Source organism: Arctopsyche grandis, chromosome 6, assembly GCF_051622035.1.
Source record: "Arctopsyche grandis isolate Sample6627 chromosome 6, ASM5162203v2, whole genome shotgun sequence".
Classification (NCBI taxonomy): domain Eukaryota; kingdom Metazoa; phylum Arthropoda; class Insecta; order Trichoptera; family Hydropsychidae; genus Arctopsyche; species Arctopsyche grandis.
The window spans coordinates 33,724,340-33,738,870 of record NC_135360.1 but is presented as its reverse complement, the minus strand read 5'-3'; the positions used below and the strand labels follow the sequence as shown (position 1 = coordinate 33,738,870).

The 14,531-nt window shown below is 32.8% G+C and overlaps 1 protein-coding gene across 3 annotated transcripts in view; it reads left to right on the top strand.

Annotated features, from left to right (window-relative positions):
• The window catches only part of sv (paired box protein shaven), a 108,703-nt gene that overhangs the window by 54,172 nt on the left and 40,000 nt on the right, over positions 1-14,531 (top strand). The window lies entirely within an intron of this gene.

Below are 14,531 nucleotides of genomic sequence, written 5' to 3'. Positions count from 1 at the left end.
CATTTGTACACATTTGCGCGAGAGCATTCGCAGCTTGTGAGGGAACGCGTCGTACCCCGCGAGCGCAAGATGTCTGCACAATATGACATTAAAGCTATGAACTCCCCTCCCCCTCCATCTCGCCCATCCTCCCCCAACCCTCCCAACCCCTCCCCCTCCAATCCCCTCGCCTACGTTAATTCTCTGCGTCTCTTTCTTTCTTTGGGGCCGGTGAAATCTCCCTCTCTCGCGATGCACCCCACCCCCAAATCCCATTCCTATAAAGATGTTCATATCCCCATAACATGAGACATATCCCCGTTGGCCGGATCTTGCCGAGCTTCTCAAACTTTTCACGACTAATTTGATTCGAAAATATTATACGGGTATCATCGATCGATCGGTAAATTAAGCGTGACTGCCACCGCTATCGAAACAATCAATTCTGAATTACCTGTTAGATAAGCGTAATCAGTGGTCTACTTTTTTTTTGTTTTTCTTTTGATTGCTGGGTTTTTTTCATTATGCACTAATCGATTAATGACGTTTCGTGGCTTATTAGCGTTGATCGTGTTATGTTTTCTCTTATTAATTCAATTTATAATTGAAATTTCTCTACACATGTACATATGTTTCATTTGTATGCACTTATACTTACGTATGTTATATAGAAAGCTGTACAAAACACGTTTGAGATTTTTTGCTAATACTTAGTAATTCATGCTTACGATATGATTTTCGTACAAATTTTTCGCCAATTTTTTTCATACGTACATACATATGTATACAGCAGCAGTCACATAAAACGGAACGCTAACGCGAAACATATTTTTGCGTGAAATTTCGGTAATCTTATATGAAACCAAAACCGAAAGTCATTTAAATGATTCATTTAAGATATTCTCGAAACAGTCGATATAGAACATCCCATTTTCTTGGAAATTGACCGAAAGGAAAATCCTGAACTCGCCAATGTCGCGATTTTTACACTCTTCTCCAATGATAACTGACCTCTTTTTTTCATGTTGACGTGTTAAAATTCGAATCTGATGCTTTCTCGTCGAAAACCCACACTAAACTGAACTCAAATCTTAGAAAACAATCATATTTAGAATATTTGGTCGTTAAAAACCCTACACATAAAGGGATAATCCTTTAATGGCGTCGAAGTCGTAAAATTCACAAGCGTTCCGTTTTATGTGACTGCTGGTGAATACATACATATATGTATACTAATAATTAAGTAAAAAAATAAATCTGTGACTTTTCGTGAAATGTAAATTTAAATTTGTTTTCAAACTTTATAAATTAAGTAAATATTAATGGATAATTTATTGAAATTTATTATCGTTTGTTGTATTTGAATATACGAAATTTAGAGCTACATATTTACATTATGTAGCTTTAGTTTGTCTAGTCATATAAATAAATTTGATTTAATTATTTTGCATAATATCTACTATTTAATATATGTACAAATAAGATGAAACTTTTCAGAGCCGGAGCTATTGGAAGTTGGAAAAAATATATGATTCAGATTTTTGATCAAACTTTCGTATTTACTTTTGAGGCAAGAAAATCTGTAATTTTTTTTATATATACCTAGTAGGTACCGGCTCTATTTTAAAATTTAATTCAAAGCTATACATATGTATATAAAAGTTTTGGTTCAATTGTATATGGTTCAATGGTTCAATTGTGTATGTGTCATAACATCAGTATGCGTGTTTATGTATATACGTATTATATATAGAGGAATTGAAAATTTCCCGCCGTTTTTTAATTACTCGGAACGTTCGGAAGTCTTCGCGGTTCGCAGATTTAAATATGCATGGAAAATCAATGCGTAAAATTCAAATGCGACCGTTTCGCGCTTTATCGCATTCGAGTCTCGCGCGCGCGTTACAGGTGCGCCATCTTGTCCCCGGGCGGGGGTGGGGCGAAGGGGTGGGATTCTGGGATGGGGGGCGCCGGCTCCGGGGGGCGCAGGGGGTCCAGGGGGCTCCGGGGGACGTTCAGTGCGACGCCGACGCGCCGAGGGGTAGTCGCTAACATCCGCTAAACACACGTGCGCATAACCTAAACACGCGCGAACGCGATCACACTATCAAAACACATCAGCACATCACAGTAATCATAGTTTAATATGATCGAAGTGTATTTTGAAAATATCTTTGATTGTATTCTGTAACCGTTCGATTGTTGTTGTACGATTTATGCGGTGTATTTGGTGTTAGATTTGAGTCTGTTTGAAAGCTTGTATATTTATGAATGCTTCATATGTTCATTGTTGGGAAATCATATCATTATATAATGGTTTTTTTTTATTTATTTTTGGTATTGTTGTTCTGAAGTTACGTATTGTTTTGCGGTTTTATTTGATTTCGTTCGTATGAAAAAATATCGAAAAAACTTCTCAAATTTCATTGACTGAATACTATGAAGGCAAACTTTGTTTAGTTGTATTAAATAAATAAAAAGTCGTATTGATTTTTTCAACTTTTCACCTGTTGATGTAAAAATTATTAGGTGATTTTATCAATCAAAAAATAATCTTATTAATCTTGGTACAGTTTTCAATGCTTGTGCAAAAATATATAGTAGATTCTGGATATTATTTTGCATCTATTGTGAGCTTAAAATGGCTTATTTATTTATATAAAAAAGTGTTACTTGGCATTATATGTTGGATTAACCAAATTACTAACTACTGATAGTACACAAAATGAAATTTTTATCTGGAACTAATATCGAATATTCATATTACATAGTATTTATCATTTCAATAAAATATGACTTCTGCGTAAGAGTAAGTTAAATAAAAATAAGTTAATATGTTTGAATAATATATGTATCTATGTATGAAGATTCGAACATCAACATGAATGCAGAAATTAATTGAAATACGTCATTTAGCAAGTCTATAATGTATTCAGATTCATTTTAATTTATTATTTTAAATGATATACAATATGATAGTAAAGTTTTTTTGCGTTGCATTGGCGGGTGAATGTTGAAAAAAATTGAACTTTTTCAGGAAATTTTATATTTTATATACGGTTTAAGTTAGAGTACAATAAAAAGCATACAAAATCTTAATATTGAATAATTATACATATAGCGGAAGATCATAATTTCCTCATACGAAGTATTTCTGATATGAAGCTGAATAAAAATAGAAAATAGATACGTGTTACGTTAGAGTTGCAGTATCACGTCTAAGCTAGGCACTGGATGTAATCTGATATCCTTAGTTCAAATCCCGCCTCCAGTTCTGAGGAATCCGACACCTACGTGAACCGGTGACATTTTCACACGAGACGACCACCACCACCAAACCAATGGACCATCATCATCATCATCATCGTCACAACATACACGGACTCTAAACGCGCCGGATCGAACCCGGATAGTCGGGAAAAATCAGACTAGATCGGCAACTTCCGGTGTTCCGGAATATCGGTTCGATTCGCGACAGTCGAGTGAAGTGTAATATAAGAGGATCGGTACTGATTTCAATGAGGCTTTTTGATCTTAAGAAGTGTCGTATGTGGGAAAATTTTCCACCACCGGATGTCGTAGCAGTGGAAAGCTTGTACGCACGATTTTCGTTTCGCCATTTTGGACACGAAGCAGAGCGGATGTGCCTATCGAGGAGTGGTTCTCGAGACGTTGGTGGTTCTGTTGGTGGTGATGACGATGATGAGGATGGCGATGCGGAAATCGATCGGTTCCGCGATCGCCTCTTTTGGGCGCTCTGGGAAAATCACCGACTGTAACACCGTGATCCGTTAACGAATTAGTGACGAATCACAAATATTACCTGCTCGGAAAAAACTGATTTTTTTTTGTCGATCACCCTTTGGATCGGTGCTTTTACCTTATTCCACTTCCGGTTTTGTATACTTGAAAATTATCACGGGAAAAAAAGTATCGCGATTAGTTTTGAACATTTCTTTTTACTGTACCTACATATGTACGTAGATGTGTATTTGATATAATTGTTTATCGCTAATTAACCTAACTAATTATTATATCTATCATTACGCTTACCTGTAAACATTGTAAATTTTAAACGATGCTTTATTCAGTGGAAAATGAAAACTGGTAATGGATGCTTTTTTGCATTTCTATCACTCTTATTACGCTTTTGTAATAAAGTTTCAAATATTAAAGATAAATTTCTAGTTTTTAAACGTTATATAAAGCCATTGATAAGGGATTAATAAAGTTGAATTCTGGCTAGGATGTATAATTATTCACACAATTATAAATTTCTGTTGTTTGTTTTCTTTCAATTGATTTTTTTTCAACTAAATTGTTTTTATTTAGTCTAAATTTTTATATGCCCACATACATACATATTAGATTGAGTTCGTTTTAATCTTTGATTATACTTAATATATGATTTTTTATATATTTTTTTTAAATATACAAGTGAACCGTATTACATAGTATAGATTATATACTTATAAATTATATTATAGATATAATAGCAAAATTCATTATTCAAATAAAAATAGATTCAATCAATTTTATTACGAAATCATAAAAACAGATAAAATTGCAATAAATTGAGATATACGATAGTATATAATTGCGTTCATAAATAGGTAATATATATGTAGATATTTACGGCCATAAAAATTAGAATATAAATACGATACTATTTTTTATTTGAAAATGTATTCATCAATCGTTAAAATTAAAATAATTTAATCTTTCAGTACAGAATTTGACCTCAATCAAAATTGAAAATTGTGACTTATAAGTGGTGTATATAAAAATAAAAGTGCATAGAAGTATTTAATGTTACAATACACACACACACATATGTATATGCATACAATTGATGATATATAATATAAATGAAGTGCGTATAAGAAACAGAATTAGTAAAGTGATAAATGGAAGTGGCGCGTTGGAGCGAGGCCCGACTGGCCACAGTGATCCCTTGCGGATAGACGCGCAGTGGTCCCGTCCGAGTGAAATCAGGTGCCAAAAGTGATAATAATAGAAATGGCATCCTGTTGGTCTTCAGGAGCTTCAGTGTTGTTAGGGTCGTCGTCGTGAGTCGCCGTCGGGCTGGAGGCGCCCGCGAAGGCCACCTTCGCCGCGCTGTTCGGTCTAAGGGCGGGCGGCGCGGCGGGGGTGGCGGGGGTGGACCTCACCACCGCCTACAGATACAACCAAAACATGATGGAATATTACACATGTAAGCTTATTATGTTAAGTCTTCTAGTCATCAACCAGCGTATAGCAAGCGATTTAGTCGAAATCGCCATAGGGGGTCGACTGGGTAGAGTCGGTTAGAGTGCACTCGTTCAAGTAAAAGACGACGCAACGAAAAGTAATCGACGCTCTTCCCCTTCCTAATCATGTCAATGTTTTTTTTTATCTACACATTTGCAAACCTGTCAAAATCCTTAAACAAAATTTTAAACTTTAAAATGAGACCAAATATATGAAATGATTCTTTAGTTTATTTATTTATATATGAAATGATTCTTTAGTTTAGTGAGTGGGAGTGGCCAAGTCTATCGGCTATTTTTGTATATTGTATGAAAAGTTCGACAACTTCCACTTGGCCTTTGACGTTTCGATGCGAATGAAAACATTTATTAGCTTTTTCAAGTAACATACATGTGTATACTATTGTTCTTATCAAAAATAACTTCTTGATTTTTTGCGGACAAATCATTGATGTATAATACACAAAGATGACGTGTGATTTTTGGTCGGAGATCTTGTCTTCACTAACTGAGGGGTGCGGGGGGTTTAACTAGCGGGGAAGACGATATAGTTTTAATAGCTCGAGATTCAGCTGACCTATTTAACAGACTAACACAGCTGGACAGGGAAAGTAGAAAAGTAGGACTAAAAATTAACGTAGATAAGACCAAACTAATGTTCAATAGTTATTGCATGCCTGATAGCTTCCCATTAGATGATAAACCAGTAGAATTCATTGATGTATAATACACTAGATGGGCCCTGACGTGTGATTTTGGTCGGAGATCTTGTCTTCACTAACTGAGGGGTGCGGGGGGTTTAACTAGCGGGGAAGTTGGGTTTTTTTCCCTATGACGCAGCGGTACCTACCTACCTACTAAGAGAAACTGTGCATGCGCCATGTATTTTGCATGCGCCAAAAGGGAGACCAGTATAACACGTGAGGGCGGATCTAGTGTATTATACATCAATGGGACAAACTTAATAAACTTAATTAAGTATAGAAATTTCTATTTTTCTACATTTACAACTTATTTATTTAAAGTTTGGATTAAAGGGCGGGTTGGAAGCGTGCTTTTTCCAGGAATCGGGGCGTTTTGGGGCTATTTATTAAGCTAGAGTGCAAAAAAAAAAGGTTCTTCATAAAATTGAACAAAGCACAGCGAACAGTTAACAATGAACTGCACGCTTCCGGTCCTACCTCTAGTTTGGCACATTGTAGCATTACAGGAATTCTTAATGCGCCACAATGGTCAAAAATATAACAGAAAAGAAACAAAATAATAACTGAAGAAATTAGACATGACAAAAACAAAATAGTTATATGTATATACACAAACAATACATTGAACACAATCATAAAAATAATAAGCTATATATCTTATAGTGGATAGTAATAATAATTACAAATAATATAAAACAACAATGAAGGGAATTCAAAAAGTTGTATTAATAAATACGGTGTAAAAGCTCGATTTTATAGAGTTTCGTTTTTGTGACCTTAATTATTGGAAAAACGTGACATATTCAGCCAGTTTTATAATGCAAGTAATGGATATTGATTACTTTAACTATATAATAAAATAGCAACATATTACATATGTATGTATATATGTAAGTATATAGCTTCTATTAATTAGCTCTCGCTGAAGATTTTGAAAACAAGTGTGCAATTTTTATTGTCAAATATTGATTGTTAAATTCAAACCACTCAAACAGAAATGTCAAGCTGAATAAAACTTCACTTTAAGCACTTATCTATGAGTGATGCAATAAAAAATTGGATATGTTTCTGTTTTTGTTCAAATTTTCCTAATTAGGTGTTTGCTTACTGTCTGCTACTATTTCTCAGTAAAAATATATATAAATAAGTACGTATTCAGGTATATTTTGTGAAAATTTATAGAAATTTCATTTTATACGATATCTACTAACTATGTACTACTGTGCGTCACGCTCGAGCGCACCGAATTCGCAATATTTCAATCGCGAATTTCCATCGAGACACTTTCAAATTGTGGTTAACGTTTCAAAATTGTACACAAACTGCAAGTTTTCAACTCATTTTCATCAATTTTTATTTAAAATATTTCCTCTCACATCATTTATCGATTTGAGCGTGTACACCTTCTTTAGTTTAAATTTAATATAATTGGCGCGAGAGGCGCTCAAACATTCCTGTTATGCATATTATAAAATAATTTCGACTATTGAAGTTTTTTATTTATTTTGAAATTCAGATCGACAATCTGAAATTTGAATCAATGCATGGAAAATTTTATTATATAAGGTACTAGTGGTTTTACCCGGCTTCGCTCGGTATTTGTAATATAAACCGCTTAAACATCAATGGCTAATGTAATACTAAACATTCATTTGATTTTTTATTAAATCGAAAGAAAAATATATTCAACGATCGTCATTGTAATCGTCTCTTTCGAAATTATATAAGGTACAAGTGGTTTTACCCGGATTTGCTCGGTATTTGTAATATAATCTGCTTAAACATGATTAATCTAATAGTAAACATTAATTTATTTTTTTATTAAATTTATTTGAATCGAAAAAAAATTATATTCAACGATCGTCATAGTAACTTTGATTTGTTTTCGATGCTCCCACCCAAACCTTACATAGTTACAAAGTCTCTTTCGAAATTCTGTATTAGATAGATATATCTACGCATTTTGTTGCAATTTTCTATTCATTTATTTATTTCAATCAAATGCTAGGTTCATTTAGATCGGTCTCCGTGACGAGCCGGAATGTTAAATTACAGAAAACGCAAATATCGGAAGGCAAAGATCGAAGATCGAAAGATCTTAAGTCGAAAGATCAAAAAAAAGGGTGCATGGTAAACGGTACATACTCATTTAATTTGCGCGAGCAGGATACAACAGGAACAAGAGGAACAGGCTTTCCTCCCGTATTAATGTGCGCGCGCAGAATACGGGAGGAAAATCCTGTTCCTCTTGTTCCTGTTGTATCCTGCTCGCGCAAATTAAGTGAGTATGTACGTGAGTATGTACCGTTTATCATGCACCATTTTTTTTTTTGATCTTTCGACTTGAGATCTTTCGATTTTCGATCTTTGCCTTCCGATATTTGTGTTTTCTGTAATTTAACATTCTGTCTCGTCACGTAGACCCCATTTAGATATAGGTACTTATTTGATACTTAATTTGAAATTCGATTTGTTGGTAGGTACTCTAACATTATGTATATCTACGTTGATCATTAGACTCGTTTTTAATAGCTATTTTAAATAACGTTCCACGATTTCCTATTGGATTTAACGATCCGTGTGTATGCTAATTGGAAAAAATCCGACCACTAACGAGATGAAAACTTCACTCACAGATTCCGACCAGAATGAAAATGTATCATTAGAATTTTCATACACGTCTATCATCAAATTACATATACATATATGTATGTATGTTTCGGATATATTTTGATTAATTATCGCGCACATTATATGTATTTAAATAAACCAATCGTAAAACACGCATAATAAAAAAAAAAAAAAAAATAATAGTAAAATTACATATTTGTGATTTATGCTCTCTGAACAAATCTGAAAAAGTGTATTGCACACGTGTTGCGTCTCGCTCTCATGCGTTGTTGTTCCGTGTATTGGTCTCTTTCTTGCAAAGCTCCGCCTTTGCCTCATCCGATTGGTTGGCGTCGACCAATCACAGCGCTCGCCCCCCCTTAGTCGCCTCTCTCTCTCGTAAAGCCGCCGCCGGCTGCATAATTACACTGGTTTACGGCCAGATTCCTTTTTGTTTTCCTGTCTTATTTCGGTTATATTTATTTTTGTTGGGTTTTTGGTTTTGGCGTTGCGCGAGGCGGACGAGCTTTGTCTTGCGCAAGATATTTGCACTGTCTATGTAGGTACCCACTTACCTAAAAAAAAAAAAAAAAATACGTATGTTTTATTTTTTTCCGTTTTTAACGTTGCGCGCTTTCCGCCAACGACGGTTCAAATTGATTAAATTGCCAAATTTCCTCCGTTTGTTTTTTGGTGGCCGTTTCCGTGAATTATGCTCGGCGTGCGTCTGTATTATAGGTGCGAATTAGCAGATTTTTTTTGCGTCTCATTGTACTAATATGAAATCATTTTTTTTAAATCAAAAACATTTTTTAATGTATGAACTTAAAAAAATATGTATACAGATTAAATAAACTAAAAAAATACACGGGCAGAAGTGATTTTTGTCATTAAATAGCAAATATTAAATATTCGCATATTGCAATATTAAGCTCACTCTGAATTGATACAAAATATTTGGAATTAATATATGTTTATAATTAGATTAGATTATTAAAATGCCAACAGATCTGAATTGGCTGCTTTACGTATATATCTATTTATTTTTGGAAAATAGTGGCTAGGTATATGAAAATACTATGTTAATTTGTCTTTATTCAGTAAAAAAAACATTTTATTTGAAGAAATAGTAATGTATTAAAAATAATATAAATTTTAAATTATTGAAATATTATAAATTACCCTTATATAAAATATAAAAATTAAAAAGCTTTGAGCTTTTAAAAATATATGGATATATTTTTCAAATGAATTTTATGTCATATGTAATGCTAAAAAAATATTTAAATTCATATATCAATAAACATATTTAGGTCTTTTTTGTTACAAAAATGGTCTACGTTTTGAAAAATTATCATAGCTGGTGCAATAAATGACGACGAGCCATACATTCTTAAGCTTTTTGACAAAAATATCAAATGAACTAAGTAAGAACTTAATCGACGTTTAATTTGCTTGAATAATAAATAAATGTATCTATATATTGAAAAAAGACCCATTCGCATGATTTATGGTGATTATGATGATGATTATGATGGGGCATTTACATACATAGATCTAATCGTATAATATTATATTAAAGACTATTTATCTATACTCGATTAAGAAATCCCACTGATTTTACTATTCAAGATCAATTAATACTCACTAAGAACAGTATATATGTATGTATATATATATATATATATTGGTTAGTAATCATTGAATGCTTTTGAATTTTTTTTTGTTCATATTTAAGTGTTATTAAATAAACATTGATAGTAACATCAAATTATATTTAGGCAAAATATGTATTATTATCTAGGAATGTAATTTTTGTTTGTGAACGAGCCATACATATGTAAATCAACACTATTTCCGCTCTCTAGAAAGACGATGTGTAAGCGATTTTCACTGACGAATATAAATTCGCCAGCAAAAACAATATTTCATTAAGTTGCCACATTATATTCCACATGGGTATGTGTGTATGTATGTAGATATTACATTCAAGATACGGCCACGTTTAAATAAAGCTTCATAAATTATATCACTTTACAAGTGAACAAAAATATTGTACGAAACGACACGAAGGTACGTATAAACGCGTTTGAAACGAAATTTCAGCAACTCTAAACCTTTGTCCGCGGTCGGTTTTGGCCTCGAAGACCGGAAGCTGTAAATCTCGCCCCCAGAGTCGCGTCCAGCTTATTCCTATTTGAGATTTCCCTTACATACATACATACATATATTTAGATACGCACACAAACACTGTTGTGAACAAATTTTTATTGTCGTTTTAATTTTTTTCTTAATTTGTTTTGTTGTTGTTGTTGTACTTAATTGTGTTTCGAGTCTTCTCTGTTGTTGTGTATTAATTTGTATGGTCAAAATAGGTTGTATGATCAGCTGTGGAATTTTCTTTATAGCTCAGTTTCCGCAATACGTAAGTGTAAAGACGAGTGTTGTCCACTTCCGCCGGAAGTGCCGTTTCGAGTACAGTGCTCTCTGCTCTCATACCAATAAACCACAAGTATATAAGCAGATATAAATATGTATGTATGTGCATGTATACAATATAAGTCGTGACTGCTAGCAATAAAGATTTTCGAAATTATTTAATACTTCCTTTCATATTGAAAAATGTGCATTCATTCAATAAAATTCCGATACGTGAAAATCTGAAGCTTTTCACTTTATATTTTGAAATCTTTGCGGTTCCATTTCCCACTATCGTTTAAACTACATATGTAATGAAAAATGTATGGACTATTACTATATGAAAAACCTTTTCATTTAAAACAAATAGGAAATCCTGGGTGAACCATAAATACAATGTGGAATTTTTTTTTTGTCGAGTTTGAAATGTAATACTTAGTTGATATCATTTCAAATGCTTTTTGTCCATTTTAAAGTAGTTATTTATTAAAAATAAATGTAAAATGATTTTGTTTTATGTATTTCGTAGGTATATGTACATACTTACATACATACGTACATTGTAGTTATTTTTTTAAAAAATACGCGATCGTTATAATCAGTAATTCGTCCCTTTTCGATAAAATGGCTGAATTTTATCCTCATTGATGACCACTGATTCATTGAATGGACGAATATTCTGCAAGTATGCTATTTTTGAACTTTTTAAAATCTAAAATGTATGATGCGATGTCACATAAAAGTTCATTATTGTTAATAATTTAATTTCAATTCGAGCTTTTTTTTTCATTTTGAATGCAGAACAATTTTACTATATATGTATGTATATAGTAAATGCATGAAAAATTGAATCTAATAATAATGAAAAAAAATATTACAAATGTTCGTACGTACTATATCTACACAGTGCAATCTATTCAACCCGTTACAAATTCTCCGCAAATATTTCACAGGCGTATATATTTCATACGATCTCAAATGAGAAACTGCAACGGGGAAATTTTTGGCAGAGAGCTGAACCGGGGGTGGACCGGCTTTTCATAGCCAACGCGTATAATTTTCACCCGAAACGAAAAGGGGAGAGGAATCTCTACGGTAACATGGCGGTCGTAGTCGTCGCCATGTTGCGGTCAGTTTTTGCAGGGGTCGTAAATCAGCGACCCGCGACGCTTCGCCGTTATTGTTTCAGCGGTCCGCACCGCACGTAAGATTTTTCCGGTGCGGTGTTTCGCACACCACACAGCATCCCCCTCCCCACACACACACACACGCAAATAAATATTCTACATAGGTATAATGATGATAATAATAATAATAATAATAATGGGGCTTGAGGGAGAGGGGATAAGGTGAATTTATTGTTTTTCTAGTTATACGACCGTGAGCCGCTTTTCCGAGTGGATTTTGAAGGCGCTTATATAAAGAGTGTGTTCGCGTGGGGGAGACTGGGAGAGGTTGAGACCTACCAAAGGAGGCAAGCGAGGAATCAGTTGGGGTCCTGAGGGATTTTCGCGGATCGATCCGCTTTTCCGCGCGCGCAAAAGCCTCCCCAATTTTACAATAAGCCAAACTACTTTAACTATTGAACCTTTGAGAGGATCGCGCGATGCACAAAGCCAATCGGGTGTATAAATATATACATATATCATGGGGAAATTTAATATAGTTTTCTTATTTTTTATTATATTATATGTATGTATGTATGTATGTACGTATGTATATGGGTCGTATTTGTGACTGTGCTGTAGTTAATTTGAATTTTTATCGAACATCATTTTTGTGTTGCAAATTTTTTAACCAAAAGCATTCTGTATCGTTTTTAATATAAATTCAAACAAATATTTTAATAATTTGTTTTAATTATCATAAGGTAGTATTGTAGTTGAAATTGTACTTGTAAAGCTCAAATGATTTATTGGTTTTTCAATTCAATGTACAAAAAATGCTCAATCGTATTAACTTACCTGATGTTTGTTACATTTTATTAAAGTAAATACATACATATATATATAGCTTTACAAGAAAATTATATGTATGTATGTACATACATATATTCTTATACATTATGAATTATTTGTCGTGTTAGAATTAATTTAGCATGTAGAAGTACTTATGTACATACATAGCTGAATTGGTTAGGACCAAATAGAAAATCAAAAATTTAAATAGGTACAGTCTTTTTCACGTTTAGCTTAAAAATAAATTGACTGTTGCATTATATGAACTTCAATGCAGCATTTATAAATAATTATAAATATAGTTGATTTTAAACTTTAAATACAATGACAAGACAATAATTTGGGTTAAATTATTTATTTATTTCAAAAATTTTATTTAGACTACAGTGACTTTACAGGTTGCCTTAAAGGACTACTAAAGCCGGAATTATATAAACAAGATTCATTAAAAAACATCATAAAAATATTAAATAATTAAATAATGATGAACTGAATTCATCATATCATTAATAATAATAATAATGCATGGGTAGATTTTTTGTGTCACAAGATACAATAAATCTTGCGGCACGTATATAATTATACGATTAAGAATTCAAAAAAAAAAAGAAAAGCCTTCAGAATTTTCACTCGGAATAAAAAGCGCAAGTCGCTGTGACAAATGGCTTTTCCTGGTACGCATAAAAAAGGCGAGTGGTGCTTTTCCCAAGAACCGTTTTCCGCAAAACAATTAACACAGGAAGAGGCTCCCCGACGTTGAGGGGAAAATGAAACCATAAACGAAAGAAAAACGGAGCAAACCATCGTCGAGGATGAAAAAAAAAAGAATAAAAAAAGCGGAAAACTATAGGAAGCGGTGGCGCCGCAGAAGACAATTATCCGGAGGCGATTAGAACGGGCACGCCATATTGCCTTACGAGCGGTAGCCATCTTGCATTCAGGGGTGGATTTAATCACTGAATCTATAATTAATTTAATTAAATTGTAACGAGTGAAGCTGGAAAATATTTTTTGAACATTTGTTTACATCAACTATTGCAAACTGTCTTATTGAAAATATCATATTAATAACATTTCATGCAGTAGATAATATTTTCTTCTAGAATTTGTCTGTAATACTAGGATTTAAACTATGCCATTCTGATGCATAAAAATATTATTAATTCAAGTTCAAATCAATGAAACTTCCGTTTATGTATCATAGAACTGACTCGCTTATTTTATCATTGCCATTGATAGTCTATTTGAAAACCAGAAAGGATTCAATTTTATATATACATACATATAATAGATACCTTTTTGTCATATTAAATCTCCACTTCCTTACTATATTATATTCACAAACTATGTTTAATTTTTCTTCAAATTTTAGCGTTTATGCCAAAGGAAAATTTAGTTTTAGCATATTTAGCATTTTATATATTTCTTTTAGAAATATTTTTTTAATAAAGATCAATTTAAATACTAGAAACAGACTATATATAAAAACATACAATTTAAAGCTAGCATAACAAAAGTAATAATAACAATTATTAGGAAATATAATAGTATCATGAAAAAATATCGTAAAATCATAAAAATACTTAATAGTTACAAAACTATAGATACAT